At 37.8% G+C, this 18,969-nt stretch overlaps 1 protein-coding gene across 1 annotated transcript in view; it reads right to left on the bottom strand.

Moving 5' to 3' along the window:
* Positions 1-18,969, bottom strand: part of ACVR1C (activin A receptor type 1C) — a 78,860-nt gene that overhangs the window by 21,850 nt on the left and 38,041 nt on the right. The gene's annotated exons all lie outside the window — the stretch shown is intronic.

Below are 18,969 nucleotides of genomic sequence, written 5' to 3'. Positions count from 1 at the left end.
ACAACAACCCATTTAAGGTACTCTGGAAATTGGAAATGTGATCACCAAAATCTCACATCTTTGATGTGGAGCTACACCCTATGCACGTAGGTGAGTTGGTAAAGATTCTCTGGGGGATAAGCAAAGATGGGGAAAGGGAGTTGAGGTCAGGATGCACCCAGCATAATTATGCCAGGTGAAGATGGGAGCCAGAATGAACATCATGGAAAGCACTAGTGGGAGGGATCCTTTTTAAATCCTCCAAGGTATTTGACACTTTCCTACTATCTTCTTCCCATTTTTCAGCAGTCCATCCTGAGAGCACATTCATTCATTCACGCCACAAATAATTACTGAGCTCTGGCAATATGTCGCCACTATTCCAGGTGCTGGAGATACAGTGGTGATGACAGCCAAATCCTTGCTCTCGTGGTGCTTATGTTCTCATACACCCACTAAACAGATGGATATGCAATATCCAAGCAGGAGGCCCTCAGCATTATGATGAAGCAGAGGGGAAAGTCCATGATGCCGGGGTGCCCCTTAAGACAGAGTGCTCCCAAAGGCTACTCTGGGAAGGGGCAGGGAGAACAGCAGGAAGAGCCCAAGAAGGTGCTCTGGGCAACATGAAAGCAAGTGTACACCCCAAGATGAGGCCCACTCGGGTTGCTCAGGAACAACCCCTGCCTAGAGTGCAGTAAGCGAGGAGAAAGGCAGAAGACAGTAGGAGGCAATCAAGGGAAAGAGCATGTGAGGTATGGTAGGCTAAGTGAAGGACTCTGTATTCTATTCCAAGCAGATGCTGTCTCAGGACTTGGAGCAGGCAGACTAACTACATGATCTCACTTCCATTCTGCAGGGCTGCAGAGGGGCGCAGGAGTAAAAGTGAAGAGATACATGAGATCATCCAGGCAGAAGGGGACAGGATGGTCTTGGCTGAACTCAATCTGAAATAGGAACACTTCCTTCTCAGTCCCCATTCATTCTCTACACCCCTTTACTGTTTTGTTTTCATTCCTGGGTTGTATCACTGTCTGACACAACATATATTCATGTATTTGTTTATCTATTATTGGATTCCCTCCAAAGAAGGTGTGCTTGGTGAGAGAAAGAACTTTGTCTGTTGTTCACAAATATATCCCCAGTGTTTACAAATGGAGATGATTAATAGTTCTCGAATAGCAGAACCACTAAAAATTCTACTAGTTTTGTTCTTAATCGGTAAGGGATAAGATTTTTAATTTTGGAAAAATAAACCTAATAATTGAAACCAAGTAACATAAGGATATAATTTGTGACTCTAATATTAAAACACAGATAGCAACTTTTTCCAAAGCTCTCCTTGCACCTAAGAAATCTTTTTAATTTAGGGAAAATAGTGTTCCATGAAAAATCTACGATGGCAGATATTTTCTGTATTTTTCAAAGAAATTATTTTGACACTTGAAATGAGCACATAGTTCATTTTTCCTTCATTCATTAGACATCATCAGCATCAATTTAATTTTATCCCCATATCCTATCATTAGGGATCATGATTTTTGCTTTTAATAAACCCTAGGAAGTATTTGATAGGATATAGGAACAGAACTCTGGCGTCTCAGCTTCTCAGACATCAAGGAGAAATAGAAGAATGCAGGCTTTGGAGAAAGAGAAGCAAAAGTAAGCAGACAGTTTCTCCATTTTTGGCTCTAATGCCTTGAGCAAACTACACCCTTCCTGAGCTAACGAGGCATACCCAGAGAGAGGGTTGCAGACATGCATGGAAAGCACAGCACAACAACTGCCCCTTAGAATCTAAACAAATGACGGTGATAATGGACCTTGTGAATTAAGCCATTCGTCAGACTTCCTTCTTTGCAATGACAATCCTGAAGAGTTCCTTATATTAAATGCATTTACATTTTACTTACAATATGTCAACCGGAATATATAAGCATAAAGGCAAAACAATTATTTAATTCTCAAGGAAAAGGAATCAAATTCTTCAAAAAGGTGTTCATACGAGTATCACTATGATCCTAAAAATAGCTGTTTTTTTTTCAAACCGATAAATAAAATAATTAAAACTGTTAAGAGAACCCTGGAAACAAACATTATCCTTGCTCTTCTACTTTGCCCTGAGAATTCTAGCAGATCACCAACTTTCCTTCTCCAGAGTGTTTCAGGATTCCGCTGAAGTCATTAGGAGGTGTCCAGGTGCATATGAGAAGAACTTGGCCTTGAATGTTCTCATGACAAGGTGCTAAAAGAGTTCTTTGACTTGACTTCACTTTAGAAATCATTAACCATAGTACTTGCAACTTCTACCATTTGCTATCATAAAAGGGTTTTATTATTCATTTCACAATGATCTTTTAAACATACATTTCAAGTTGTATCTGTATCTCTAGGTCCTCACGATGGTATTCTAGGAATTCTATGAAAGCCACAGAAAGCACTTAATCTTTTGCAACCTACATAAACATCCCACTTAAATATGTTTTTAAAACAAAAATAAAATTTAAAAAATAAAATTCCACTATTAGATCCACTTATATGCCTATATCTTATTTCAATATATGTTATCAGGAGCTACCAAGATAAACATTAGAGTTAAAAAGCTTATTGATTGTCTTCATTTTAGTAGCTCTATTAAGCAGAGCTCAGATCATCACTATGGCAACCAATAAAGAGGCGAAAGGTCAGTAACCCTGAAAATAGAATATTCTCTATAAAATTGTACTGCTCTAGTGAAGGTTACTGCTCTCAGAGATATTTATTACAGATGAGCAATTTTTCTACTTTTGTGAACAAATTTACTGATGGGAGTTAGTAATAAAAAAAGATTACTCCCCTAGAAAAAGGCTAGCAACAACATCCAGAAAGAGCTCCTTAAACACTGAGCAATTTTTAAAGCAAACATTTGTAAAACTATCTTCCTAACCAAATGTTGATTGTAATCTCTATAGGAGATAAACGAAGAAAAACTGTAGTCTCCACCCAATGACTCATAGCAAAGGAGATAGCAGTGCAGCTAAGAATACATTTTATTAAGTTACCTGTGATGAGTGTATTATTTTTTCTAGCAGGTTTTACATTCTCGATCATAGAACTCTCATTATTCAGTAATTTCCAATCTGAGATTGCCTGTGCCAAATGAAATGCCCGCTCCATATTATAAGCAGCTCCACGGGAGAGTGTGTTAATCCCCAAAGTGAGGTCTGGGGAATGCTGCATTGTTCATTCGTGTAATTTCACTCTCCAGCAATTAAACAGAATAGATGGGGGGAGGGGGCAGAGAAAAGCTCTAAGTGAGAGCCTAGGTCACAAAGATCTCCCCTATATAAATTCTATAATACACTGAACCAAACAACACAAGGAAGGAAGTATTAATGAGGTAGGGAGAAGGGCACATTGACCCAAATGGGGTGGAAAATTCTGGACAGCTAAAGAGAGTCATGTGAAAGGCAGACAAATGTAAGAAAGTAAGACAAGACAAAACAATAAGAACCAAAAAGGAAAAAAGAAAGGAAGGAAGAAGGGAGGGAGGGAGAAAGGAGCAAATTAAAAAACAAACAAACAAACAAACGTTTTGTGTGTGTGTGTAAACTTTGCAACTTCCACTGGAGACCTGAGTAGAACTGTTGATGGTGAAAGTCAATGATCATTGCCACTGCTCAAATTTAAGAACTATTTTCAATGCCTCAACTTCTTCTAGGACAGCGCCTCCTTGCCACTCCCTACTTTCAGCTTTAGGGAAGCATTCTTCAAGATGAAAAGAAAAAGGTAATACGGCCATGACCCCCATGTCCCCTCCCCTGCTGACCTCTTCTCTTTCCTTATTAAAAATCATTTTTATAATTACTGATGTTTGCAAGATGTATATGACCTTTAAATTAACTAATTTTTATCTCCTTAGTTTATGCTATTAGTAGGATGACAGAACTAAGTGGAGCTCTGGACTAGATCAATAGCTTCAAATAGCCCATATTGATTATTGGTATGGAAATCTTGAAAATGTCTATGTTCCATGTAAAGACACATTTCATTATATTTAAGCACCTTTCAACTGATTACAAACTAAGACATTACAATGGAGTGAGGAATAGAAACTCTGAGAAGGGACATCTGGGTGGCTCAGTCGGTTAAACATCCAATTCTTAATTTCAGCTCAGGTCATGGTCTCAGAGTTGGGAGATGGACTCCCCTGTTGGGCTCTGTGCTGGGTATGGAGCCTGCTTAAGATTCTTTCTCTCCCTCTCCCTCTGCCCCTTTTTCCCCTCTCTCTCTTAAAAAAAAAGAAAAGAAAAGAAAAGAAAAAAGAAACTCTGAGCAGAGAATGACTAAAGACATACGCACTGGTCAAACAGTTGGTGAAAAACAAATCCAAAGAAAACAGAGGTCTCTGTCCAAAATGATTTTTTACAAAACTTTGCAGGGTTAGTGCTTCCTTCCCAAAGCTGTTATAGGAAACAACCTATAGAAATTGAAGAGGATCCAAAACACCCTTAAAGAAACCACAGACTAATTTAATATTAAAACCACTTGTGTTCCTTTTATTAAAAGTTTTGCCCCAAGGGAAAAGATACCACTTTGCAAGACTGTAACCATGAATGTATAAATATCAAGTCTTCAACTGCCTCCCCTCCCCTTCTCAGCATAAGAGGAAGCATTTCTTTTTCCAGTTTGGAGCATGTTCTCAGGTAGTAAGCCAACGAAAACAGACAATGCTGTTTGAAATGCCTTCTGAAGGGTGTGCTTCTGCCCTGGCATGTGGAAGAAATGCCACCAGGGTCAAATGAATGCTGTGATCCGTCCACCTTCCCTATAAACCCTCTATGACACAGGCTGTGACATTAATGAAAGGGTCTTTGTTTAGTTTAGTTCATAGGGGTCTGGGGGACATCATGGAAGTAATATCTGCAGCTGAAACAAGAGAATACATTGCCCTAAGATGTTCAAAGCTATCTTGTTAATTAGCTCAACAGGAATAATATCTTTTGCCAAAAAGAGAAAGACATGTAAAGCACTTAGAAGTCTCCCAAGTCTTCATGATGAACCTCTTTGAATCTGCCATTTCAAATCATCCTTAAATGTGGATACCATCATTTCGAACATCTGCTTGATGGTAATGAAAAGACATTTTGAATTGGTTTCTTGCTGCTCTACTGAAAGACTGGATCCAAATGGATTGCTTTGTGTGACGCCACACTGAGAACAACTCTCTAGGGCAGATGCCCGAAAATGAGGCACAGTCCACATCTTATGGAACTTAAATTCTACTAAGGAATATATGATCCGCCTAGGGAAAAATTCCAAAGCAATTACTACAGTAAAAATATGAAGACAACTTTACATAAGAGCAAGACAAGTGGGAGATAAGAGAAAGATCATGATGAAGAATTCCATTCATGATCAGTCCAATATAAAACCACATGGAACTGCACTTACATGTGGGCAGGGAATGGGTCTCTGTTGCTAAGTCAAAGATACTGGCTTTATTTGTCTAATACTCTTACATTATTCCACATTCATGAATTGCAGGCAGCTCCCCACTCTCTGAAGCTTTTCATAGCTTCCTACTTCTTCACAGTGACCCTTATGAATGTCATCAGGAATAATCCAATGAGAAGTGAATTCAGTTAGATCCCTCCAACATACTCCAATACAAGGAACAGCAAATGGCCACCCTTCTCCATGGAGTAAGAATAATCATGTTAAACAGGTTATTTCTGATCAGGAACCTCAAGGACAGAACAAGGGGAGAATATCATCTAATCTAGAGATTCAGCAGAGCAATGAAGGTGACAGAAATAACGTGAGAAGTATTTTCTGCCTTTTAACTGAATCCAATGAGCTATCGATGAGGCCATTCCATTGTTCAGTGCTCAGTCTACGTATGGCTGTTTCCATCCACCATCTTCCCCTGGAATTATTTCATGATTTTATGGCGTGCTGATCGCACCACACATAAACGTATTTCCTGGCAGTTCTCCTTGTGTTGCTGGGCTTCCGGGAATATGTGAGGAACACTGGGTATCTTCAAATCTTCTCTTGTCCACTTTTGTCTGAATTTAGAATAAAATTGTTTTAATATGTTAAGGAATTAGGAATGTGAGGTTGAAGAATATCAACTTTGGCATGGGGTCTATGGAACTTCAACTTCAGGGGAGATAAGATTAATAAAATGTAAGAAGGACGGGCTCCTGGGTGGCTCAGTGGGATAAGCCTCTGCCTTCGGCTCAGGTCATGATCTCAGGGTCCTGGGATCAAGCCCCGCAACTAATAAAATGTAAGAAGGAGGATTTAAATCAGCTCCATAGTTGTTCTTTATTTCAGTGCATGCACCCAGAGATTAGTTTATTATCTGTCATCAAAACACATATGATATGATACAATACATATTTGTATAGAAATTAGGTAGTAATTACTCAAAAACTATTTCAGTGTTGTTGCTTTTTTTTTCCTTAAGCCAACCTTTTACATGGAAAAAATGAAAGACCCTTGGAAGCAGCACCTGTCTCTCCTATCCCTGTTTCTCCTCTCATAACAAAGCCTTGTTCAGGGAAGCCATTTAAAAACATTGACCACGGAGTGCCTGGGTGGCTCAGTTGGTCAAGCCACTGCCTTCCTCTTGGGTCATGATCCCTGGGTCCCGGGATTGAGTCCCACATCGGGATCCTTGCTCAGCAGGGACCCTACTTCTCCCTCTGCCTCTGCCTGCCACTCTGCCTGCTTGTGCTCTCTCTCTCTCTGACAAATAAATTTAAAAACAAATAAACAAACAAAAACACCAAAACATTGACCAAGAGAAAGAATTTACACTTCTCTGTACTGAAATTCCTGCTACTATAAATTCTCCCACAGCAAACATACTCACACAAAGCAGTTTTTTCACTTGGAAAAAAGACTGATGCGATATCATCCTATTTTGACCCAACCCAATGTCCCATACAGGATAATCACCCAAAAAGTATTCCAGCAAACAGGTAATAGTATTTACATAACTGAGAGAGTAGAGGCTCACATTGTGTGAAATCCTCAATTTAGAATTGGTTGTAAATTTTACTTCCAATTTCCCATTACATCCCTCTGAACAAAATTCCATAATTGAAATCAGTGTACTTCTTTACCGAGATAGGAAATGCTTCCTATATTAGACTTTAAGGCACGTGTTTGACTTCTTTGTATGCTTATATTTCATAGCATTTTCTCAAATATAAAAATCATAGCACCTTGCAGTTTACGGAGGGGAAAAAAAAAGAGCCCTGTCTGGCACACCTGTCAGGTGTGCACTGAATCCTCAGAGGATAGGCTATAAATGGATTTGCTCCTGTGATGGCAGAACAATTCCACAAGGGGTCCCGTGAGTATTTCTCAGCAGGTAGATGTCACCTTACACGGATTCGAGCAATGAATTGGTTTAAAATAGAAAACCATAAGAAAGTTTGAAAACAACAATGAATTTTTTAAAGAATTGCAGATCACAAGACGTTTAAAGTCCCAAAAGAATAATACGATCAGAGTCTGCAATTTTTATAATTATAGCATCCTTTGAAATTATTAATTTTTGATAAATCTAATTGTAATGTTTTGGCAGTTTATCTTCCTTCAGATGTAATCCTTCAGTTGGTTTAAATGAAAGTCTAATTTAGACATGTACCTAATCAATATGCATTGTTTACCTACCCTGACTGATATAAATAATCACTTTCCCTTTTTCTCTTTACACAACTGAGAACAGAACAGAAAGGTGGAAATTGTACTGAGGTTAATAAAGCACCCAATATTTTCATGTTGTGCATGTCTTTTCTTTACTAAAACCAATTATTTGGAAAGCAAAAAATATAATAGCATTATTAAAATAGCGTATGAAATCTGAAAGGGAATTATTAGTACATTTACCTTTTCAAGCGCTGTATGTTTTGGTAGCAAAATAGGAACAAAGATACCTGGAACTTGGATGCTTTCGTTGAATAGCCGATTTCCATATGAAAGGTGGTAATTAGTGCAAGCCTGAACTAAATAGCAATTCCTATCAAAATTAACCCAGTAGGGATGCCTGGGTGGCTCAGGTGGCTAAGCTTCTGCCTTTGGCTCAAGTCATGGTCTTGGGGTCCTGAGATCAAGCCCTGCACCCAGTCCCAAAACCAGTCCCAAAGGGCTCTGTACTCAGTGGGGATTCTGCTCGTCCCTCTCCCTTTGCTCCTCCCTCTGTTCCTCCCCCCATTCATTTTCTCTCTCTCTCAAATAGATAAATAAATAAATAAAATATTTAAAGGAAAAAAAAAAAAAAAGCTCGCTAGATGCTGCCTGAATGAATAAACAGGGAAAGCCTGTGTCCACTAAGGAAGAATGAATTACTTCTCAGCTTCCACCAAAAGATAAATGAAGAAGACATTAAGGGTGCCATCCCTGATTTTTCAAAACAAGCCAGATATGGAGAAGTTTCATATGAAGACTCTGAATTTTTAACAATGTAAAGAAATTCCTGTTTCTTTCCTTTTCCAGAAACCATAGGTCAAACAAAACCTGTGAACCAGATATAACCCATAAGCAGGTAGAACTCTGTAATTAGATTTGGGTTTAGCTACAAATAACAGAGGAAACCGGACAGAAGTTTCCTCAGTCATGGAAACGACACTTGGAAGATGAGTTGTCCAATGTGAGCAGGTGAGTCCATGAAGTTTTCAGTGAGGCTCCTGTCAGTTCCGTATCGCCACCCCCATGGTGCCTCCTCACAGTCCAAAGGCAGCCACTAAAACCACCTTCACATCCAGGCATCAGGATGGATGTGCCAGTTCTAATGGACTTCAAAACACTCACATTCATCTCATTTGCCAGAACCTAGTCACATGGCCACACTTACCTATAAGGGTAGCTGAAAACATTGTCTGTTAGGGGGACAGCTATCTTAACAGCAAAAGTCTAGGTCCTGCTACAAAGTTGGTTTTGGAGGAAACAATATGTCTTTGAAACACTTATTTATAGGCATAATAAACTTTGATCTATTAGATTTTCTCGTTAGAAAAAGAACACATGTGCGAAGAAATAAATCAGACAGTACTGTATGAGAATTGATAAGGAGTTACCTAATGTCCTCAGCTGTTCAGCACTCCAACACCAACTCAGATGTTCATAGAATGTGTAACCTCAACCCAAACATTACCCTGAAACTTGATGTTTTGTTCTTCTTTTGTTGTGAAATATAGTGAATATACAGAAAAGCACACAGATTATATAGGTTGAGTACAAAAAGAATGATAAACTTCCATGCATCTCCTCTCCCTGTCCCCCTTCCCCCCTACTCTGAGACACCCCCAAATGGTCACAACCTAATTTCTTAACCAAGGGTAACACTTATCCTGATTTGAGGAACAATGATTTCCTTACCCTTGTACTGTGGTTCCCAGAATCCCTTTTCTTATATGGTTCCAGGTTCAAGTTGGCATATTTGCATACATGTTCATAAATATGAGTGGCTTGTAATTTCCTTTTCTCATACTATCTTTGTTGGGTTTTGGTATTAAGAGTATGTATAGGGGCGCCTGGGTGGCTCAGTGGGTTAAGCCGCTGCCTTCGGCTCAGGTCATGATCTCAGGGTCCTGGGATGAGTCCCACATCTGGCTCTCTGCTCAGCGGGAAGCCTGCTTCTCTCTCTCTCTCTCTCTCTCTCTCTCTCTCTGCCTGCCTCTCTGCCTACTTGTGATCTCTCTCTGTCAAATAAATAAATCAAATCTTAAAAAAAAAAAAATTTTTAAAAAAAAGAGTATGTATAAAATGAGTGAAGGAGTGTTTCCTCTTTGTCTGCATTTTGGCAGAGATTTGTGTGAGATTTATTTGTTCCTGGAAGTTTATCAAAATTTTCTGATAGCCCTCATGGGCTTTGAAATTTTCTTTCTGGATATACTTTTCCTACCTTTTTCAAACTACTAATTCAGACTCTTTATTATCATAATACTACTCAGATTTAGTAAATTACAATCTTCTAAAAAATTAGATTGTTTGTAAGCCATCTGGTTTCAACCTTATACAGTCTCACTAATTATTTATCCACTTGTTCTATCAATTACCAAGACTGTGGGATACTAAAATCTCCCCCCTGAGATTGTGGACTTCTGTATTTCTCCTTACAGATCTCAAATATTTTCTTTATTTTTGAGTCCCATTCTTAAGTACACAGGAATTTAAATGTATTAAGAATTCCTAAAAAAAAAAAAAAAAAAAAAAAAAAATTCCTGGTAAATTGAAACTTTAATCATTATAAAATGACCCTTCTTAACTCTAGGAATTTTTTTGTCTCAAAGTTAATTTTGTCTGCTCTTAATATAAACTTATTTGTTTTGTTTTGTTTCAAAATATGTATGGTTGTGGTGCCTGGGTGGCTCAGAGGGTTAAGCCTCTACCTTTGGCTCAGGTCATGGTCTCAGTGTCCTGGGATTGAGTACTGCATCGGGCTCTCTGCTTGGCAGGGAGCCTGCTTCCTCCTCTCTCTCTGCCTGCCTCTCTGCGTACTTGCAATCTCTCTCTGTCAAATAAATAAATAAAATCTTTAAAAAAATAAAATAAAATATGTATGGTATATCTTTTCCATCAAAAACCACTTCAAGATTTCTCTAAACTTTCATTTTTAAGACATTTTTAAAACAACATTTAATTGGATTTGTTTTCTCCAATCTGGTAATCTTTGTTTAGTCTATTTACATTAAATTATTTTTGTTTAATTATTACTGACATTTGGATATTTTCTTTTTGTCACACCTGTTGTTTGCTTCTTTTGCCTCTCTCTCACTCTCTCTCTCTTTTTCTTTTCTTTTTTTACTTTTTTTTGATAGTTTTTATTGTTCTATTTTTCCAACTGTAGATGAGAAGGAACATAGTCACCACTCTTTTAGAAGTAATTCAGATATGACAACAGGGACACTTGAAAGCATAAGGATTAACAATATGTTTATCCTCCTAGACAAAACAAGGCCCCTAGAAAAGTTTAATTCCATTTATGTCTCTCTTGACATGTATAGTATGCTATTTTTATACTGAATGACCATTTTATCTTTTTTTAACCCCATAAGACATTGCTGTTGTTGTAGATTAATATTCTTTAGATTTAGTCACATATTTCTCTCTCTCTCTCTCTCTTTTCATTTTTTCTTTTTCTTTTCATTCCTCCTTGCATGCCAGAACTTTGGTATAGTTTTTTGTGGTTTTTTGCTTGTTTGTTTTGCCTGAAGTACATCTTTAGAATTACTTTTATGAAAGACTTTGATAATGTGAAACTCCCTTATTTGTGTTACTTTGACAATGTCTTTTACTTAACTTCATTTTTTTTTTTTAAGATTTTATTTATTTATTTGACAGAGATCACAAGTAGGCAGAGAGGCAGGCAGAGAGAGGAAGGGAAGCGGGCTCGATCCCAGGACCCTGAGATCATGACCTGAGCCGAAGGCAGCGGCTTAACCCACTGAGCCACCCAGGCGCCCCAACCTCATTCTTTAAAGGTATTTTTGCTGGGTAGAATTCTGGGTTACCAGTTAATTCCTTTTAGAATATTGAAGATGTAATTCCACCTTTTCTCTTTTTGCTTTTTGTTATTGAAAAGACAATGTCAGTTGTTGTGTAATTCCTTTGAATTTCATTTACCCTTTTGTCTGTCAGCTTTTAGTGTTTCACTTTGTTTTTGGTGTTCTGCAATTTTACAGTGCTATGTAAAGGTTTAGATATCTTTTTACTTCTCCTCTTGATATTGACTGAATTTCTTAGATTTATAGATGGGTGTTCATCAATTCTGGAAAATTCTGAGCTATTACTTCTGCAGAGACTGCTTTGGCCCAAATCTTTCTCTCCTCTCCTATGGACCACTGTGTAAAAGCACATATTAAACCTTTTTATGTGTCATCTATTTGTCATCCTCTCTTCTGTATTTTCCATTACGTATTCTCTGTCTTTCTCCACACAAAATAACTTCTGACCTGTATTTCAGATCCCTAATTCTCTCCTTATACTAATTGCTATTAAACCTATCTGCTAAGTTTTCGATTTTTGTTATTATATTTTTAATTTTTAAAAAGTTTTATTCTGTTACTGTTCAAGTCTGGTAGGTCACTTTTTCATAATATCTTCTTTAAAAGTATTTCCAGACATCTCTGCAAAGAAGACATCCAAATAGCCAACAGATCCATGAAAAAGTGCTCCCTATCACTTGGCATCAGGGAAATATGAATCAAAACCTCAATGAGATACCACCTCACACGTCAGAATGGCTAAAATTAACAAGTCAGGAAAGGACAGGTGTTGGCGAGGATGCAGAGAAAGGGGAACCCTCTTACACTGTTGGTGGGAATGCATGCTGGTGCAGCCACTCTGGAAAATAGCATGGAGGTTCCTCAAAAAGTTGAAAATAGAGCTACCCTACAACCCAGCAATCGCACTACTGGGTATTTACACTAAAGATACAAATGTCGTGATCCGAAGGGGCACGTGTACCCAAATGTTTATAGCAGCAATGTCCACAATAGCAAACTATGGAAAGAACCTAGATGTCCATCAACAGATGAATGGATAAAGGAAATGTGGTAGATATACATATATAATGGAATACTATGAAGCCATCAAAAACCCAAAATCTTGCCATTTGCAACAACATCTATGGAACTAGAGAGTACTATGTTAAGTGAACTAAGTCAATCAGAGGAAGATAATTATCACATGATCTCATTGATATGAGGAATTTGAGAAACAAGACAGAAGATTATAGAGGAAGGGAGGGAAAAATGAAACAAGATAAAACCAGAGAGGGAGAGAAACCATAAGAGACTCTCAATCTCAGGAAACAAACTGAGGGCTGCTGGAGAGGAAGGGAGTGAAAGGTATGGGGTGGTTGGGTGAGGACATGGAAGAGGATATGTGCTATGGTGAGTGCTGTAAATTGTATAAGACTGATGAATCACAAATTGTACTTCTGAAATTATACATTATACATTAATAAGAACAAAGTTTTTCCAAATTTGCCTTATTTTTTTTAAACTTAGGATAGTTGGTCTACAATTATTTTCTGATAATTCCGATATACGAAACCTTTGTGCTCTATTCTGCTGGCTCTTGCATGCTGCCCTGCACCCCCCGTGTGCTTGGGAGCTTATTCTTCACTATGTACTGCTCACGTCCTTGAATAAGCATCTGATTTATCTGCTTGAGACCTAACATTAACGTCCCTTCCTCTAGAGAGCTGGTACTTTCTTCTGGCAGACTTGGGGGCACTAACAGTCTGGGACTACTTTAAAGAACGTTTGTTCCCTGGAGAGTCCTTAAACCACTCAGACAATGGGAACATAGGCCTGTCCGGGCTATATTCGTAGCTTCTCAGGGACAGGTTTTTTGTTTGTTTTTCATTTTCCCTCTCTGCTTAGTGAGAAGGCCAAACCTCCTCCTTGGGGTTAAAAGGAGATGGGTTTGTATCTTGTTTAAGCTTGCGATATGCAAAGAGACCTTTGATATCTCTGCTCAATACGGTGCCTTCTATTAGACAATCCAATTTGAGCAAATCATGTTTCTTGACCTTTGTCATCCTTCAACCTTGAGATCCCTGATAATAAAACCCAACATTTTCCATATTAGAAAAAGCAGACACACGTGAAGAAAAGAGTCTTAGCTAAAAGTACCAGAAAGTTACATAATAATATCTTAATAATAAGGGTGTTTACCGATTCATGTAATGAGAATTCTGGAAATAGCCTGGCGATATTATTGAGTCTCTTTGTTAATAAATCATGGAACGAATCTACTTCCAGATTCCTAATCATGTTGAGTTAGTGAATTCCCTTATTAAGACATTATTATCTAAGTTTCTGATACTTTTATTTGAAACTATCTTGACCTATACATCACTCTTCTAACTTATGCAAAGCTAATGGGTGGAAAAGAAAAATGGTGGTTGTAATTCACATTCCTCCGCTATTAGTGATATTTATCATCTTTTCAATACTCTGGCCACATAGAATATTCTCTTCCGGGTGCCTGGGTAGCTCAGTCAGTGAAGCGTCTGCCTTTGGCTCAGGTCATGATCTCAGGGGCCTGGGACTGAATCCTACATCAGGCTTCCTGCTCGGCAGGGAGTCTGCTTCTCCCTCTCTCTCTCTCTGCCCCTTCCCCTGCTTGTGCTCTCTCTTTCAAAAATGAATAAATTTAAAAAAGAATATTCTCTTCTGTAAAATTCCTGTTTGTGTCTCCTGCCCACTTGTTCACTGAGCATCCCCTCTCCTCCTCTTTCCATTCTCTTGCCATGCACATGTACGTACATGCAGCATACACACGCAAGATGCTCCTTACCTTCTCAGAGTTAACTTTTCTCTAGTCACACATGCTGCAAATATTTCTATCCCATATTTAACTTATCTTTGGTTTTATTTATGTTATCTTTCATTACTCATTTTTATTTTAGTTTGCATGCAATTATATCTCTTTTCCTTTTATAACAGTTGGATTTCCTGTCTTATTTAAAAACAGCTTCCATACTATAAAGTCATAAAAATCTTTTTTTCTAAATTTTCCTCTGACATTTAAATTGTTTTATATTTCACAATTAGATATTTAATCAAGCTGTAATTTATTTTTGTATATGGTATGACACTGTGGTACAGCCCTGTTTTCTTCCAGATGGATAGATAATTATGCCAGCATCATTTCAAAAATAAACTATCCTGGAATTTCCATTTCTGCCAAGTTACAATTTAGATGTCCACAGAAGCCCTTCTTGGTACAGCACATGCAAAAATGCTGAATAAAATATAAATGAAAAACTTTTTTTTTAATTACATGATTAAGCTGGTGGGAAAAGAAATGAATTGCTTGGAGCCATAAATAAAGTGAAAATCCAGAGAGGTGCTTGTGCACTGGGGCTGCTATTTACCCTGGAGGCATCTGCCAGCTCCTGGTGGTTACACACTTAGCTTACCAGACCTCAGCACAAAATCAGGAGATAAAATATGGTTCCTAAGACAATGCAAGGCCAGATCAGAGACCCTCATCTAAATCAGGCAACTATGAGTGAAATTACACTGAAAATAAAACAGAAAATGTTCTGTAGAGAGAGACAGGGTATATACTTGTCTATTTGTCTGTCTCAACCTTGACTTTTATATAGCAAAAAAAAAAAAAAAATCCTCAAGACTTGCTCACCCCAGTGTATTCAGGCTTAGAGCCTGAATTCGTATTATATGTTGTCCCAAATAAAGCTAATCAAAACACTGAATGGTTTCAGATACTTAGCAGATACTTAGCAGAAGCTAAAGTAAATCTTCTCTGAAGGAACATATTTTAAATACTGGTCTCAAAAGTGCCCTCCAGATACGGTTCCCAAAAACATGAGCTCACATTCAAAAATTACAAAACACAAGGTAATTAGCCCCAAAAATATGAGTCAGCAAAATAAAAAAACAGCAAATTCAAACTTAAATAAACTGTAGATATTAATATTATCAGAGATTCAAACATTAGAAAATATGAAGGAAAGATTTTAAGAGATATAGAGAATAGACGCCAAAGGCCCAGCTTGCACAAACTCAGTGAAGGCATTGTGAGAACCAACAAGAACCTATTAGAAGGCTCACAGACAAGTTGAAATGGATAAAAGACCTCAATATGAGGCAGGAATCTACCAAAATCCTAGAAGAGAACATAGACAGTAACCTCTTCAACATCAGCCACAGCAACTTCTTTCAAGACGTGTTTCCAAAGGCCAAGGAAACAAAAGTGAAAATGAAATTTTGGGACTTCATCAAGATAAAAATCTTCTGCACAGCAAAGGAAACAGTCAACAAAACAAAGAGGCAACCCACGGAATGGGAGAAGACATTCACAAATGACACTACAGACAAACAGCTGATATCTAAGATCTATAAAGAACTCCTCAAACTCAACACCCAAAAAACATGATACTTCCACAAATGGGCAGAAGACATGAAGAGGCACTTCTCCAAAGAAGGCATACAAATGGCTAATAGACACATGAAAAAATGTTCATCATTAGCCATCAGGGAGATTCAAATCAAAACCACATTGAGATACCACTTAGAATGGCCAAAATTAACAAGATAAGAAACAAGTAGTGTTGGAGAGGATGTGTAGAAATGAGAACCCTCTTATACTGTTGGTGTGGATTCAAGTTGGTGTGGCCATTTTAAAAAACAGTGTGGATATTCCTTAAGAAATTAAAAATAGAGCTACCCTATGATCCTGCAATTGCACTACTGGGTATTCACCCCAAAGATACAGATGCAGTGAAAATAAGGGCCATATGGACCCCAGTGTTAATAGCAGCAATGGCCACAATCACCAAACTGTGGAAAGAGCCAAGATGCCCTTCAACGGATGAATGGTTAAAGAAGAAATGGTTCATATATACAATGGAATATTATGCCTCCATCGGAAAGGAAGAATACCCAACTTTTGTATCAACATGGACAGGACTGGAGGAGATTATGCTGAGTGATATAAGTCAAGCACAGAAAGTCAATTATCATATGGTTTCGCTTACTTGTGGAACATAAGGAATAATAAGGAGGACTTTAGGAGAAGGAAAGGAAAAGTGAACTGGGGAAAATCAGAGGGGGAGACAAACTACGAGAGACTGTGGACTTTGAGAAACAAACTGAGGGTTCTGAAAGAGAGGGAGTGGGGGGATGGGCAAGTCTGGTGGCGAGTATTAAGGAGGGCACGTACTGCATGGAGCACTGGGTATGGTGCATAAACAATGAATATTGGAACACTGAAAAAATTAAATTAAATTTAAAAAAAAAGAAAGAAAGAAAGCTCACGGACAGAACCCGTCATAGAGACATATCTAAATACTTCCCAATGTGAAGATCTATTATTATTTGTTAACCCTACCTGATCCCCGAGTCCCCCACCAAGTGCACACCAATTTGTGCAAGTAAGTCTTTTCTTTTTGAAATGGAAATATTCTTCAAGAGCTAAGAATTAATCATTTACTTTTAAAGGTAAATTTTTCCTACCCAGTGGCTTCTTTCATAAATTCAAAGAAAGCTGAGAGTGGGCAATCTGCAGGAGTTACTGCACAGGAAGTTTCCTTAAGCCTGGGAGTACTAGAGTCAGAACTGGAATCTGACTGGAGTCAGAGCAAGAAAAGTAGCACCCAGAAAGGTAGGCAGATATGTTTGGAATTGAGGATCTAAAAATAAAGAGGAAGAATAGATTAGACAGGGTACACTACATACAGTATATGTTTATCTTGTTTAACTGATTTGCATTGTCTATATTCAATTTTTAGATATTCAGTACTACACTTGTTGTATGAAAATAATAACATATTTGCTGTTGGAAGAAATGTGAACTCAAAGTACTAATCAAATAAATGGCTGTTATTGGAAATGGATATTGCCTTTCAAGTTTTACATAAGAAAAATAAACTTCTAAATATTTGTGATAATACTTGAACTTGGAAGGTCATTCTAGTGACAACAAATATACCAACTTTAATAAGCTTCAGGGGAGGAAGCAAGTTTTCTAATATTATATCTCTATCAAACTATAAAATTGCTTCTATCCGAAAAATTATTAACTCCTAAAAATTAAACTCATGTGCAATGTCAAAGAAGAAAGTATGTTAAGGGCAAATTACTGAATTTAATGTGATCTAAATCAAATCTTGCTTACAAATATCTGAACTAATTCAACTTAAATCTAAGGCAATTTAATATTAAAACTGAATGGGTAAAAGGTTTTAAAGTTCATTTAGAAAGAAAACATTTCAGATTAAAATGGTAACTAGATTCTTACCAGAGTTTTGTGCAGTAAATTAAAATAATAAGTGTCCTTGCTCCATTTTAAATTACCACATTTTAAATATCAAATAAAGTAGGGTTTCTCAAACTGTGAACAACCTATTAATGGGGTCTAATCAGCATTCCTAATTAAGGAAAATTCATATGGTGCCTCGCACATTTAAAGGGTATGAATATTTTGTAAAAATTCAATTATTTCAGTTGTGCATGCATGCAGGTTGAGGGATATTGTATAAAATGTACTTCTTCTGTGTGTCTCAGTGGAAATCTGTATAAAAGCCACTAGTCTAAGTCTTTAGGAATTACAGCCAAACACTTAAAAGAATTTATAGGAGGGAAAGAGGGAGGGCCTACAGTTTCCAACTGCTGAGTTACAATCGCACTAGCAGAGAGAGGAAGGGAGAGAAAAAGTCCCAAGCTGTACTCAAGGTAGGAATTTTGTCACAAAGAAACAAAGCAAGAGCCCAATCATTACACGTAGGACTTATGAACCAAAGAGGGTCAGCTAACACATCTTAAGCCTTGGTTACTCCACTTCCATCAAGTCACTACCCAGACATGGCCCCACAGTCTGGGGTGGTGGGTGAAAAAGCCAAAGAGCCAAGGGTCTACTTGGCTTTCAGAGGAACCAAAAGGGGAAGTCCGGATTTTCTCCAGTCTCTTCTGGTGACTTTCCTCCCTTTTTCTTCTCTATTCTGCCCATCATTGTGATTGCAGAGCATTAACACTGTAGACATGTCACACTGCTTACTCAGCAGAGTGCTTTTATAGATTTCATATATATATATGTAACCACACTTGAAATGAATAAATCTCCTCTAGGCAGAGCAGGGAATGGATAGCGATCACACTCACTGATGCCACAAAAACAGTGGAGTTCTTGGCACCGACTGTGTCAGTGTTCAGCCTGGAAGTTCCTTCCCAAACAGCTGCTCTTCCAAATACAGCTAATAACCATTAAGCGCTGCCTCACAGACAGAACAACCCGACACAAAATGACTACACATGCAATCCTGTTCAATTTCATGTCAGCTGACCACACAATGTCACTAAAGGACAAAAATTCTTAGTTCAAGTAAAGACATTTGAATTCAATGTCCCATAGCATTTTTTGCAGACATACTAATTACTGATGAGACAATACATATCTTCCCTGTTATAAGTAATATTTGGAAACCAATGTCTGTAATCTATCATATCAATAGACTGA

Source organism: Mustela putorius, unplaced genomic scaffold (assembly GCF_011764305.1).
Source record: "Mustela putorius furo isolate JIRA1106 unplaced genomic scaffold, ASM1176430v1.1 tig00003869_pilon_pilon_pilon, whole genome shotgun sequence".
Lineage (NCBI taxonomy): Eukaryota > Metazoa > Chordata > Mammalia > Carnivora > Mustelidae > Mustela > Mustela putorius.
This window is presented reverse-complemented; position numbering and strand designations above follow the sequence as displayed.